The 15,197-nt window shown below is 41.2% G+C and overlaps 1 protein-coding gene across 1 annotated transcript in view; it reads right to left on the bottom strand.

Annotated features, from left to right (window-relative positions):
- The window catches only part of spdef (SAM pointed domain containing ets transcription factor), a 97,598-nt gene extending 92,136 nt beyond the window's left edge, over window positions 1–5,462 (bottom strand). Inside the window, exon 1 of the mRNA XM_072563325.1 lies at window positions 5,444–5,462. The gene's annotated coding sequence lies outside the window, so the exon portion shown is untranslated. The remainder of the gene's footprint in view (window positions 1–5,443) is intronic.
- Window positions 5,463–15,197: the final 9,735 nt, after the last annotated feature.

Here is a 15,197-nt window from a genome sequence, read left to right as displayed (position 1 = left end):
CGAAAGGAGTCATATCACTGTGCAAGAATTATGATTCTTATTCTAACTCTACCTTCCAAAACCTCAACCCTAATCTCTTGGCAACGCACTTTTCTATTGACCAGTGAGAATTAGAATCCACCCAAGTAGGATGAGTCATGGATGGAATTTTCAACTTTCTCATTTTATAGAATTTAATTTTCTGGTGCATCTTCCTCATGACTCTTTCAGTTCCTTGCTGTGGAGTTTTTCAGTTCCTTGACATTAGTTGTATTGCTTTTGTTGGGATTGCACCAAATCTTTGGGGTAACTTCACAATTTCAATGAAACCATACAAAATGCTTTAGGCAACTTTGTAATTTAAAACTTTTGGCTTAGCCAAGATGTGACATAAGGCATGCAGTCTTATTGTGCTGAAAATAAAGCCATCTCTCTAGTTCCTCTCCCTTCAGGACAAATACATTTCATTCAAGATGTTGCAACTTTTAACATCCTGACTGAACCAATTTGCTATTTTGAGTTGGAATGTGAATCTTGCACATTCCGCTAAGATTACAATTCAACTTGTCATGATGCAAGCAGTGGACAAAAAAAAATTGGATGTAAGTTTGCTCGTTGAGCTGGAAGGTTTGTTTTCAGACATTTTGTCACTATACTAGGCAACATCATCAGTGGACCACTCTTTATGCGGTTACCTAGTATGGTGACACATGTCTGAAAACAAACCTTCAAGCTCAGCGAGCAAACATACATCCAGAACTTCAACCTGAACTACAAGACTTCTCAAAACTTGCTAAAAAGACCATTTCTTAGCTGAATAAATGAATAAGAGATTTTGTACAGAATGGGAAGAAGAGTCAGAGGAATTGAGGGAGAGTTTTTGTTGTGACTCTGTTCAAAGTCATTCAGAAATTCATTCCTTGAATTTTGTTTGCGATTTAAAAAATGCTTAACATTGTTGTTGAACCGAAGTTTCAATATTCCTGAGTTCGGAGTCCAATGACTTTTATTGTTTCATGGGTCATGGGCATCGCTGGCTAATTATTTATTAATTGCACAGCTCATTCTTAAATGCCCTTTAGAAGGTTGTGGTAAGCTACCTTCTTGAATTTCTGCTGTCCTTGTACCTTAATTATACCCAAAATGCTGTTAGTGAAGGATTCCAGGACTTTGACTTTCTCAACAGAAAAGGAATGGTGAAAAAATTCCAAATTAAGATGGTGAGTGGCTTGCAAGTGAACTGGCACATGGTGGGGTTCCTATGATTCTTCACCTTTAACCTTCTAGGTCAGATGGTTTGTTTTTGGAAGGTCAGGTTGAAGGAGACTTGGTGGGTTGCTGCAGTACATGTTGTAGATGGTACACACTGCTGCAACCTCTGACTGGTACTTTGATGATGAAGGAAGTGAATGCTGAAAGTGATTGGATGTAATGCCAATCAAGTGGACTGCTTTGTTCTGGACGATGTAATATTGCTGGGTGTTGTTGGAACTACAATAAGACAGGCAAGTAGAACACATTCCATTATACTTCTGGCTTGTGCCTTGTAAGTGGTCCGCACGGGTTTTTGAAAGGCAGGAGTTGAAGGATTCTTAGCCTCTGACCGGGTCTAAAGTATCTATCTACCAGGCCTTCTGTCAAGCAAAGGCCACCACATTCTCAATGTTTTGGAGGAAGTGGGAGGATTCGAAGGAGAAATTGCTAAGGGTGAAGACCAGTTCAGCCAGACGAATGAGAGTGTCAGTGGAAGGGTACTGTTGGGGACATCGGGAGAGGAAGAAATGGAGGGCTTGGAGGGCCTGGTCATGGCGGATGGAGGTGTAGAGGGATTGGATGTGCATGGTGAAGATGAGGCATTGGGGGCTGGGGAAACAGAAGTCTTGGAGGAGGTGGAGGGCGTGGGTGGTGTCTCGAACGCATGTGGGGAGTTCCTGGACTAGGGGCGATAGGACTGTATCGAGGTAGGGGGAGATGATTTCGGCAATGTTTTTCTACGATCTCTACCATAGGGGAGAAGGTACAGAGCCTGAACACACACACACCAGCCAGTTTCGAAACAGTTTCTACCCTACTGTTGTTAGAATACTGAATGGACTTAACATTCGCCTGTACCACTGTTTTTGTGTTTTCAGCTGTTTACCTTATATTTACATTCTATGCTATTTAACTCTGTGATCTGCCTGTACTGCTCACAAGACAAAGCTTTTCACTACGCCTCGGTGCACATGACAATAAATTCAATTCAATTCAATTCAGTTGTAGCCAACGGATTAGTTTCTTATCAATGGTATCCCCATGACTTTGATAGTGATGGTAATGCCAAGATTGTTAGATTCTCTCTTGTTGGAGATTATGTCAGAAATGACAGGGTAAACCTCAGGACTTTTAATTTACTTCCTCTTCTTTTCATCCATCTCGCCCCATTTTTGCCTTTGAACTATTGGGAGAAGGGGCAGTAAACCAGTTCTGGAGTGCTGTTGACCAAGTCAAACATTTGTATGAATCATCCACTGTTATACACAGCAAACTGCAACTCACAATACATTCTTGAGATTGTGCCAGATACCCTCAATGTTTATTTAAAACGATCATGAAATCAGCTGGAAATCCTGGGGGGCAACATAGAGTTAAAAAGACATAGCAAAAAACACTGATTACAGATCAGAAGTGCTCTACTTAAATGGAAAATCAAGCTGAATAACTTAATTCTCACAGGAGAGAAAAATTCTCAACTTTGCAGGAAGGTCTCACAATAGGAGCAAAATGTCCCCATAAATCATTTAGAATAAGGGTGCAGCAAAACAGGACTGGCTATTCTGTACCGATAACTTTAAAAAAAAACAAAAGTGAATTTAGTTCTGATGAAAGGTCATTGACGTGAGCATTAACTCTGTTTCTTTCTCCACAGATGCTGCCAGAACTGTTGAGTGTTTTTACTTCAGCAAATTAATCGCTGCCCACATGCTTTGATTACTCCGCATATAAATAAACAGGTGCTTTGGTGAAGCTTACTTGAACAGATTAGCTGGCTAGTGCTTTGGGTACAGTACAATCTGACACTTGATCCTTTCAGACCTTGTGGAGTTGGGATGTCTGATGCTAGTTACTGACGGACAGTGGAGTCTGTCAGAGATAGAAATGTGTCAGAAATCCAACTTACAAAAAAGGGATTATTGAAATGTTGACTTCAATCTGGTATCACCAATGCTAATTCAAATTATTCCTGAAAGTACAGTCAGATGAGATAGGTTTACAAATGATACATTGCACAGAAACAGGCCATGATCCAACCAGTCCGTGCTATTTTATTTGTGGTACATAAGTCTCTTCTCATCTTTTCAAGAGAATAACTACAACACCAGATAATAAATTATTTCCTTCTAATGTCTCAATTGAAACTACCTCTACCACGTTTTCAAGCAGTTAATTCCAGATCCTAACCACGCACTGCATGAAAATAATTTTGCCCATCCAGCTATTGCTCAAGGTTGTGGTTCTGAACAGGTTAATTTTCATGTTACGTTGGCTAAGCCCATTCTATTGAAGTCACAGCGTTGGAAATTCCACAAGTGATGAGATGTTTTTGGTAAGTATTCACCTCTTCAAAGTCATTGCCACTAACTTCTCCATCACTCAGAGGACAATGTTAGATTTACGAGGACCAATGGCATGCTGCCATCCACCTTTGGCCAGCAGTTGACTCATTAACATGTTCACTCCGCAATGTATCGCATATAAGTGAAGACAAAATTGCAAATTAAGTTTAGCTGCAGTTTGCAAATGCTTACTTCATGTTTTTGTTCCTGTAATGTCATAGTGTCCAACAGACATGGACACTCTCGCTTGTCAAAGTTGGCTCTGCCCATTCAGGGCATTGTCCTAACCACTTTCCAGTTGCTTCTCCCATCTAGAAAATGTCAAAGCATGGCAAGAAATGCAGCTCATGGTGGGCACTTTGGCACTGGGCCCTGTCATGGTACACCCCATCTCCCTGGCCCAAGTCTCCATGTCCCCTTTTAACTCGCTCTACCCCAACTGCCCATTTCCACCCATCACCCTTTTATGGAGACCCACCCAATCAAAGTTCATCTCTAATTGTCTTCACTGACCCCTGAACCTTGACATTACAACTCAAGTTGTCCACCCTGCTTCTCTATGCCTGTCCTGTGGAGGCTACAGTGGTGGCCACTGCCAGAAACCCCCTCCCATAGCCTACAATGGCCTTCGATGATGTCCCGCCTCCCCCATAGGCTGTGCACCCCATCCCCTCATCACCACCCACGTCCCCACCTCAACAAAGGCCTCTGCTTCCATCCCCAGCCTTGACCCTCCCAAACCTTTTGGCCGAAATCCCCTGCTGTCCCTATAGGCCCTCCCTGCAACCTCCTTAAAGATTGACAGACAAACCTCCAAGATTGTTTTCACTCCTTACCTCTCACTGAGTTCAATAAGTCAAGATATGACTAACCAGAAACCTGACCTCTGTCAGTGCAGCTCCCTGAGTGACGATAAATGATTGCCCTGACTGCTGCTGTTGGTCTGTTGTCTTCTCCTCAGACTGACCCCCTGAGCATGAGTAATCAAAGCAGACAACTGACTATGGCCAAGCCCCTGACTGTGAGTGGATAATGTCTGTGACTGACAGTACTGAGACTTTTTAGCAACAGCTTCCTCACTTAACTGGATTGAGGACTAACTCCCACCCAGTTTCTGACATGGCCATTTGGTTGGTGACACATGCAGTGTGTTCGCTGTGCAGGCAGCTGGCACATGCTGTAGGTGTTAAACAGAGGCCTTATTATGATACACAACACTATATACCTCCACCAACCTGACCCCCTCCCTACACAAATCCCTACTGTCAAGCAGCTTGTCTATATGTCTGCACAAAGCAGCACATTAATACAGCTGATACAGCTCCGGCTAATAGGCACAACAACTCCTGGGTATTGTGAGAATACAAGTAGGTACTAAATGAATGATCACTAAGTGAGGAAGTGACAGCCCTGAGCTGCAACCTATTCCAGTCTGTGAGTTTATCTCTGCTGTGGGCATTCAATGCCGGTTGCTGGTGCACCCTACAATGTAGGTTCGTCCTTCCTAAATGTCCTGCCAATGTCATGAAGGATTGTCAAATGTCGGATGCCAATGTCTGTGAATACAGAGCACATGTGACTGTTGCCTATGAATTGGGGCCTGAGTTGCAGTTTGATGCTGAGCAATATGAAAACTGGAGAGACATGAAGTGAAATGGGAAAAGCGATAACACTTCCTAACAGATCCAGGGTGTGTGAATGGTTGTACAGAATACAAGACTGAGTTTCAGGAGGTGACAATTCTTAAGAAACATCATTACCTCAAAATTAAAAGCTAAGACTAAAGCTGAGAAAGTTAATAGACCATTATGTTCAGTAGATTTGATTTCAGATTGTTATTAACAGGTAAAACATCAAAGAAAGAATACCTTGAAATGTAAATTGCTGGAAAACCTCAGCAGGTCTTGCAGCATCTGTGGAGAGAAATCAGAGTTAGCATTTCAGGTCCGAAGACTCTTCTTCAGAATTGCACTTTTGAAGATGTCCTAAAGGCTTTTGATAATTACTTCAATTTAAGAAAATTCTTGAACAAGCAAGATTTAACAGATGAGTTCAGCATCCAGGAGAATCCATAGACAGTTTCATTAATTACCTCTACAGATTAATGGAACACTGTGAAAATGAAGCTTTGAAATCAGAATTCATACAAGACAAAACTATGCTTGGATCTTTTGATGAAACTTCGTCAGACATTTCACAATTCAAGAAAGATTGAACTTTAGGGAAAGCGATTCAGAGCATACTGGAAGCAGGAGTTGGAGTGATTCATCGACAGACCATGACAGGAAGTGACTGACACGACCTCAAGAGGCAACAGAATCTATTATTTTTTTCAGGTATGGACACTCTTAAGAGGGACATGAGAAGCCTATACGGGGAACAAGCCAAACATGTAGTGTTACAAACATTGTCGGTGCTTTGGGGCAACAAGGCCAACAGGCACAATCTCAAGTCATCATGAAGGAGGACTGGATTTGCAAAACTATAGGTCACTTCTAGAAAATGTACAGAAGTAAGACACAGTAAAGTACTGGCAATCACAATTTGTAAAGAAGTCTGTACAATAAACACCAATGACCATTCAAAATTAAACCTGCAATTCACAAGATATTTCCACTGGAGAAGGCATCAGATGTTTTCCCAGATGAATTAACTAATACAGCTGAAGCAGAAGAGACACAGCTTGTCTAAACCAATATACAGTCTGTAGACTATGGTTTGATGTTGGAGTAAATGTTTATAAACCATCAGACTAGTTACCAAGGCCAAAGAGGCAGAAATTACATCTGATAGAGATAAACAACATGATGCAGGTGGAATAACTGCCAGAAACATAGGAATGCGATAAGTGTCTTGATGAAAGGTTCCGACCTGAAACATCGATTCCCCTTCTTCTCTGATGTTGCCTGTCCTGCTGTGCTTTGTCCAGCTCCACTCTTTATCCACTCTGACTCTTCAGCATCTGCAATTCTTGCTATCTCCAGAATGCCATACGTTACACACATGTTGAAAATGTGAATGATGCTCATGTTACTGCCAGTTCTGGGGCCAGGTTCCCCAATTTATTACAGTTCCAGATGAGAGATCTCAAATTATTAAGGTCCCAGTTGAGGATGATCTGGTTTCCCTTTATTCAATTGTATCCTCAGTTAGTCAGAACAAAGTTAATTTAAAAATGGGTCCCTTCCCATGTTGATATCCTTCTCCTATACCCAAAAGAACTAATGGTTTCAAAGCAGATGGTTTTCTTGTGTTAGCAAAGAGTTTATTAATTACTAAACACAAGAAACATTAGTAACATAACAAATACACACAATAAAAATAATTAGAGTCCAAAAAGATAAACATTAGCTGTACTACACCAGAAATACATTCAAGATCTCACTGCATTCCTATTTACCACTGTACAAAAATAAGAAAATTGAATTCTTGTCTGATATTGAGCACCAGCGCAACTGGTGTTTTCAGAAAAATATTTGCATAATAAAATATAAACAGGGGATTTAGAATCTCCTAAATTTAGGGGACTGACTCTGAGCTGGCTGGCCAGAACCAGTATACTTTGCACAATGTAAGTGAGGACTGCAGATGCTGGAGATCAGAGTCAAAATGTGTGGGCTGGAAAAGCACAGCTGGTCAGACAGCATCCGAGGAGCAGGAGAATCGACATTTTGAGCATAAGCTTTTCATCAGTTTCCTCCCACAGTCCAAAGATGTGCAGGTCAGGTGGATTGGCCATGCTAAATTACCCGTAGCGTTAGATGCATTAGTCAGAAGGAAGTGGGTTACTCTTCGGAGAGTCAGTGTGGACTTGTTGGGCTGAATGGCCTGTTTCCATACTGTAGGGAATCTAATCTAATCTAATCTAATCAGGAATGATGAAGAGCGTCTGCTCAAAGCATCGACTATCCTGTTCCTCGGATGCTGCCTGACTGGCTATGCTTTTCCAGCGCCACACTTCTTGACAAGTAAATAAAGAGTAACTTGATGACGGGATTTCGGCCCTTGTGCAGATATTTCAGTGACTATGGGAAAGTACTTTGATTTTAAACTTGACAACACACAAATGCTCAAACCCAGCTGGTGCACACTAAAATGTTCAGTGCCAATAGTATGCTCCAGCAGATGTGAAACTTACTTTCTAACCCCTATTCTTCAAAGGGAAAAATATAAAATGTGTCTGCAGTTTGGGACATAATCCACGAAGGCTGACTTGCTATTGAGAAGAATGTTACCATCCATTCATTATTCTACAGAGTCAGAAGATATCACAGTTCAGTCGATTTTGACTTGTCTCTTCTCCCTTTGCTGGGGCTTGTATTTAAAATCCTCTTTGCACCTTTAAGTGTGACATTCCTCTTCACACAGACAGCCACTCATTGTACATCAACACTTTGGAATTATGAATTAAAGTCCATAGTACTTCAAGGTTCTGATCTGTGGTCATTAACTTCATACTCAACTGACTTCACTTTTAAGTTTGCGAGGACTTCTCAATCCCAATGACATCAGAAAAGTTAAAGAAAATCAATAACTTCCCAGAGAACAACTTGACCATAAATAAAATAGGCTGACTAAACAATTCATATGACATAGAAAAGGCCCTTTGGCCCATCACGTCTGCACTGACATAACTACCACTAAAAGCATGCTAATCGCAATTTCCATGTATGTTATGATATTTGAAATAATCATTCAAATTATTTTTTAAAGATTGTTAGGTTTCCAGCCTCCACTACCTCCATAAGCAGTACTATCCAGATTCCTACCATCCACCAAGTGAGAAAAGTATTTTTTTCCCAAATCCCCCTTTCAAGAAAAGGTTAGCAATACTTTCAGGACATTATGCAGGATGACAATGTAACATGCACTTTGTGGGTATGCCTAATGTCCAGTTTAAGGGAGAAATGTAAATACATTTAAGGAAAAACAAAATGAGCGTTTGAGGGAGAAAGTGAATACACAGTTGTGATGGCAGATTTAACTGCATTTGTTAAGGGCAAGTCATGTTTAACTAATTTAAAAAAAAATCACTGAGCTTCCAAAATTCCTGGTGGAATCCAAAGAGAAGAAAGAATAAAGCAACAAAAACAGAAATTTCTGGAAAAGCGCAGCAGGTCTGGCAACATCTGTGAAGAGAAATCAAAGTTAACATTTCAGGTCCAGCGACCATTTCTCAGAATGGACCCGACACATTAACTTTGATTTCTCTCCACAGGTGCTGCCAGACTTGCTGAGCTTTTCCAGCAATTTCTGGTCTTGTTTCTGATTGACAACATCCACAGTTCTTTCTGTTTTTATTAAAGAATCAAGTAAGTTCACTTACGTGGGCCTGTGAGATATCAATATTAATGAAGTCACAGGTTCCACATGACTAGTGGAAATGTTCAATCATGTATCTTCTATAACAGAACAGTCAATGTCAGTGACAGAGGTGGTGCTGAGTGAGCATCAATCTTCCAGTAACATTGAGAAGATGAAAAGTTTATTCCAGTGGACAAGTCAGACTAGGGTCCAACGACCATAAGCAACATGCCTATCATTCACCCAAGTCCAAAGAGAATGCAATCTGTAAAAAGTGCGAAATACCCAGACTGGATGCACTGTGAAGGGGGGGGTGGAGGGATGAGGTGGGGGGCATGGTTCAGATGGGATAATAGCACATTCTCCCCACTTGTATACATGCTTGTGTAATGTGTTAAATGTGACAGAAATACCAGGGAGGGGAGATGTTGGATAAGGTCACGGTCCTGAAGAGTTAATGTTCACTCCAAACATTTTACTGATGTTACACACAGCCCGTGGCTGGAACATAAGAGTTTTACCCTAACATTTGGACGGAGTGGGTATGTCTATAAACATATCCACATCCCTATGATCCCAGTAATTGCACCTGAACGCATCTATTACTCATCACTAAAACAAAAGAGGATTGGTGGCAGTGAACTATCTCAAACAGTGCTTCACCAGCGCTACATACTGATGGAGGTTTTATGTCAGCCACAGAATTTGGAATTGTATCCTCTCCAGCAACATTGAGGTTCAGTAATGTACATCAGGAACAGTCGGGAACCTGGAACTGGCCTCCAGAATCTTCCTCCAGTCTCAAACATAGTGTTACGTTTTAATTCCCTGAACTCACAAAACTGTTGTATAGCACTTTATGAAATACCTTAATTAGAAGTCCATGTACATCAAATCAACTGCATTATCCTCATCAGCCCTCTATGTTATTTTAAAATTATTAAATATGACCTGCTCTTAACAAATCCATTTAAATCTGCCATCACAAATATCTATTCACTTCTTCCTCAAATGTTCTTCTTATTTTCCCTCAAATATATTTGCATTTCTCCATTAAACTGGACATTAGGCACACCAACAAAGTGTATGTTACCTTGTTATATTGCATAAAGTCCTGAAAGTATTGCTAACCCTTTCTTGGAGGGTATAGGATGATAACTGATTCACGATCAAGGTGCTGGTGCAATAAAGGGTCACTAAATAACCTGCGTCCCTGCTTTAATTTGTAGATAATTCTGCATTAACACAGGTATTAGCGTGAGCAAACCCTGACAGTGGTAGGGGTGTAGGGGTAGCATTCTTTTCTGAGTTGAAAGACTGAGTTTAATTATTCCTTGCTGAGGGAAGAGTTTTTCTCTCTGAATTCTGGGTTGATGTCCAGTGGGACACTTGTATCTGATTGGAGGGGAGAAATGCCCCATCTTCCATCACATCTAACCAGCCCTCCTGGGAACGAGCTGTGAGTCAAACTATTAACTAGTCCACATATAGCAGTATTCGTTATTATAGCAGCCATCCAGAGCTGTGGAAGAAATGGTTTCCCTCTCGTGCTGTCGGCTTGGAAGAGCATTATGATTTGAATTGGGTTATTATTTTCCAGGAATTTGATACCAGGAAGTTAAACCATTCAAACCAGCAAACCCCACACCACTAAAGTTAATATATGTGTTTATATTCATAGTGTTACCCCTGGTTGGAAGCATTGGGAAGCCTGCCAAGTATATCTGTAAATAGCTGAACAATTAACATTTAGTTTTTACAGCATTCTTTCTGGTAGCCTACTCTTGATGCTCACTACTTCTTTCATTAGTGCCAGAAGCCCAACAAACCAATCCACAATGCAGGCAGGAGAATTTAATCTCAATGTTCCACTATTATCATTAAACTAGGCTTAAGAAAGAACAAATGCTGCTCATAACAGATCTCTGTCTTGTACTGTGCAGGGGTAGGCTGTTGTACGTATGCTCAATAGCTCTATACTTAGATCCAAGACCAGCTCAGCAAACAAGTGCTGTAATGCAATACATTGGGCTGCAATACCCAGTCAAAACAAGAAGTAACTACAAACGTCACTCTCATAACAAAAACTACCCTGAAAGTCATCCACCTTGGACAGAATCAGATCACCACAGGACCAAATGGTTTCAGTGGACAATCTGTACTTTCCAATGGTTCTCAGTAATTAGGGGCTGGATTATATGCTGAGGATGGTTTCCCCACACCCTGGCATAAATGATGGAAGTGGGTGAGCTTCAATTTGTTGGTTGTTGGCCTTTTAATTGGTTGGAGGCAGGACTTCTGGCCACCTCCAGGAGGATGTTTCCCCTGGAGAGTAGTTACTGACCAATCAGAAACCACCTCTTGTCATTCAATGGTGTTGCCATCATGTAATACCCCACTATCAACTTCCTGGGGGTTGCCATTGACCAGACATTCAACTAGACCCGTCTTATAAATACAATGGCTTCAAGTGCAGATCAGTGTCTAAGAAAATTGCAGTGAGTAACCTATCTCCTGACTCCCAACGCCTGTCCCCAGCAACACTCAAGATGCTTGACACCATCCAGGACCTGATTGGGACAACATCCACAAGCATTCTCTCCCCCCACAACACCCCCACACCTCCCCCCTCCCCCCAACCCCTGACGCTCAGTAACAGCACTGTGTACTATCTACAAGGTGCACTACAGAAATTCACCATATATCTTTAGATACGACCTTCCAAACCCATGACCTCCTCCACCTGGAAGAACAAAGGCAGTAGATACATCGGAACACCAATCACTACAAGTTCCTTCCAAAATATTCACCACCCTTGAGTGGAAATATATTGATGTTTCTTCATTGTTGCTGAGTCAAAATCGTGGAATTCTTGCCTTCAGGGCATTGTGGCCCTACCTACAGAAAATAGACTGCAGCTGTTCAAGAAGGTAGCTCACCACCACCTTCTCAAGGGCAATGAGGAATGGGCAATAAAGCGACGCCCACATCCTACAAGTGAATACAAAAAATGTAGGCTTTCTTTACCAACTTACATGCATCAATTGAGCAATAGGTAGGTGACACACCCAATGTCCCCCATTGTTCTGCCACACAGCAATGTGTGATCGAGTGGGCAGGACAGAAATAGGCATGCTTCCCATGGGCATTGCCTAAATTTCGATACCATTCACCTTTGCCCCTGCTTGTGAGTAGTCAGTAGCAGCAAGGCCAACTCTCACCTGAGAATCCCAGATAGGAAAGAAGGAAAATCTTTGGCAAAGGTTTAAGAGCAGGTCATATTGCCCTCCTTATCTGCTTTAATTGTATACATCATTATAACGAAGCACGTATTTCATTCGTTTGACCTTGGCAATCTCACTTATTTTTCTTCACCCTCCTCTCCTGAAGCCATTGACACATGCTGAGACTTAGTTCCCTGAGGTTTGTTGAAATAATTCCCATGTAAATCTCAGTGCTGGCTATCGCGTCTCAGGGGCATTAAAAATCGATTCCTCCTCATTCTTGAGAAAATTTACAATCAATCACAGGGATTTTAGAAGTGTATTTACTGTTGTAATGCTCAAATCCTGATAGTCAAGTTACATACAGCTAGCCCACAAACAAAACATGATGATCACCACATAATCCATTGATTGGTTGAGAGAATAATATCGAGCAAGACATTCTCATTGAAATAGTAGCACAGGATGTTCCACATCAATCTGAGATACCAACAGGACGTTAGTTTAATCTCAAAGATGCACCTCCAACAGTGCAATGTTGCCTTGGTACTGCCCTGGAGCTTCAGCCTAGTTATTTTGTGCTCAAGACTCTGAAGTGGGACTTGAACAAACAAGCTTTTGAGATGAAGGTGCTAGTTCTAAGCTGTAGCCGACAATGACTCCATTATGGGAGATCTAATGCGCTCTCTGGCAACAAATCTATATCAGGAGACCAGTGATGAATTACTAACCCAACAAGCTCCAAGAAAGATAAAGGATTTCTCACCAACCTAGGTCCTAAACAAAGCGTCCTCATTGCAACACCAATTTCTTCCTACAGAGTATGATTGAGATCCACACAGTAGAGCAATCTGAGGAACTCTGAGTAGCTTTTCTAGTGAATGATTTATTTATAAAGCACAGAACATGTATTGGTTCGCTGCTTTGCTTTATGTTATGGGTGTGATTGTTACTTTTTGTTGGCTGCTGTACTATTATATCAGAGTCTGAACAAAAAAGTGCAGAAATAATAATTCACAAGTGTAAAGTATAACTCAAACACATAATGATCATTAGCAATGCACAGTGTCCTTGGAGGTATTTAAAGAGGCATTCAAGATTCTAACAGTGACTGCATGGCTGTAGGAGAAGCAGAATGAGCTCAATTTTCCCTGTGGTCAGGTGCAGCTGCTGAAAATAATCAAGCTCCCTGACTCGGAGCAACATGTCTACATTGGAAACAGTCTCTGCACTATAGAGGAATGCATCATATGTGAAGCACTTAGAAATATTTCTGAAAGCTGTAATAGGACATAATAAAAGTTTTTGAGCTCCCCAACTGTGACTAGTTTGGATGAAATAAAAACAGAAAATGCCGGAAATGCTCAGGAGGTCTGGCAGCATCTAAAGAGCCAGAAACGGAAGTAATGCTCAAGATCAATGATCTTTCATCAGAGCTGGGAAATGGTGGAGATGCTACAGGCTTTAAGCAAGTACTGGGGCAGGAAAATGAAGGGTGAGGGAAAGAATAAAAGGATCAGGTGAGAAGCACGAGAGATGAAATGAAGAGTTGATAATGCAAGACAAAAATGGATGGTAATCAGGCAAGTAAAAGAACAAAAATATGGGCCTAAAAAAAGGTAAGGTCCTAGGGAGTGTTGCTGAACAAAGAGACCTTAGAATGCAGGTTCATAGTTCCTTGAAAACGGAGTTGCAGGTAGAAAGGGTGGCAAAGAAGCTGTTTAATACACTTGTCATTATTGATCAGAGCACTGAATAGAAGAGTTGGGAGGTCATGTTGCGGATATACAGGGCCACTTTTGGAGAACTGCATTCAGTTCTGGTCTCTCTGCTGTAGAAAAGATATTGTGAAACTTAAAAGGCTTTAGAACAGGTTTACAAGGACATTGCCAGGTTGGAAGGCTTGAGCTAAAGGGAGAGGTTGAATAGGCTAGGGCTGATTTCCCTGGAGTGTCGGAAGCTGAGGGGTACCCTTATAGAGGTTTATAAAATCATGAGGGGCATGGATAAGGTAAATAGACAAGGTATTTTCCCTGGAGTGGGGGAGTCTAATACTAGAGGGCATAGGTTTAAGGTGAGAGGGGTAAGATATAAAAGTGACCTAAAGGGCAACTTTTTCATACAGATGGTAGCGCGTGTATGGAATGAGCTGCCAGACGAAGTGTTGGAGACTGGTACAATTACAACATTTAGAAGGCATCAGGATGAATATATGAATAGGAAGGATTTAGAGGGATATGGGCCAGATGCTAGCAAATGGGACTAGGTTCCTTTCGGATATCTGGCCAGCATCGGTGAGTTAGACTGAAGACACTGTGTCTGTGCTGTACATCTTTATGACTCTAAATTGTAAACAGGTATAGCAGGATCATTATCAATATCTGCTGAGTGATGAAGTGCGGATAGTGATTATAATCTGTAATTGTTGAACTTAAGTTTGCATCTGGGAGGCTGTAAAATGTCTAATTGAAAGAAGCTGCTGTTCCTCAAGTTCATATTGAGTTTCATTGAGCAGTGTGTGAGGCCAAGGATAGTCAGGTCAATGTTGGAGTGGGGAAGATTTAAAATAACAATGTTACAACCAATCCAGAGTCACGTTCCCCAAGTTATTACAGTTCCAAATAAATTACCCCAAACTGTCAAGCTTCTAATGAAGAAGGATAAACTGACTTCGCTTCATTATTAAACTATTCTCTCAATTAATCGCGACAAAGTTAATTGACAAAGGATCAGCACTATTGTGGGTTACTTTAACCCAGACCAAATATGTTTATGCTTTAAAAGGAGTCAATTTAATCTTTCTTGAGTTAGCAAAAGAATGAGTTTGTTAGTTACTGAATGTGCAAAGAAGTAAAACGCAACACACATCTTAGGAATAAGACCTGAGTCCAAAAAAATGTAAAGTTAGAAAAAGATTACAAGTCAGTCTCAGAATCATGTGTGAAGCATAGATGGAAGAACATTAGATTAGATTAGATTAGATTACTTACAATGTGGAAACAGGCCCTTTGGCCCAACAAGTCCACACCGCCCCGCCGAAGCGCAACCCACCCATACCCTTACATCTACCCCTTACCTAACACTACGGGCAATT

The sequence above is a fragment of the Chiloscyllium punctatum genome, chromosome 45 (assembly GCF_047496795.1).
Source record: "Chiloscyllium punctatum isolate Juve2018m chromosome 45, sChiPun1.3, whole genome shotgun sequence".
NCBI classification, from domain to species: domain Eukaryota; kingdom Metazoa; phylum Chordata; class Chondrichthyes; order Orectolobiformes; family Hemiscylliidae; genus Chiloscyllium; species Chiloscyllium punctatum.
The sequence above is the reverse complement of the archived record's forward strand: the minus strand, read 5'-3'. Positions and strand labels throughout refer to the sequence as shown.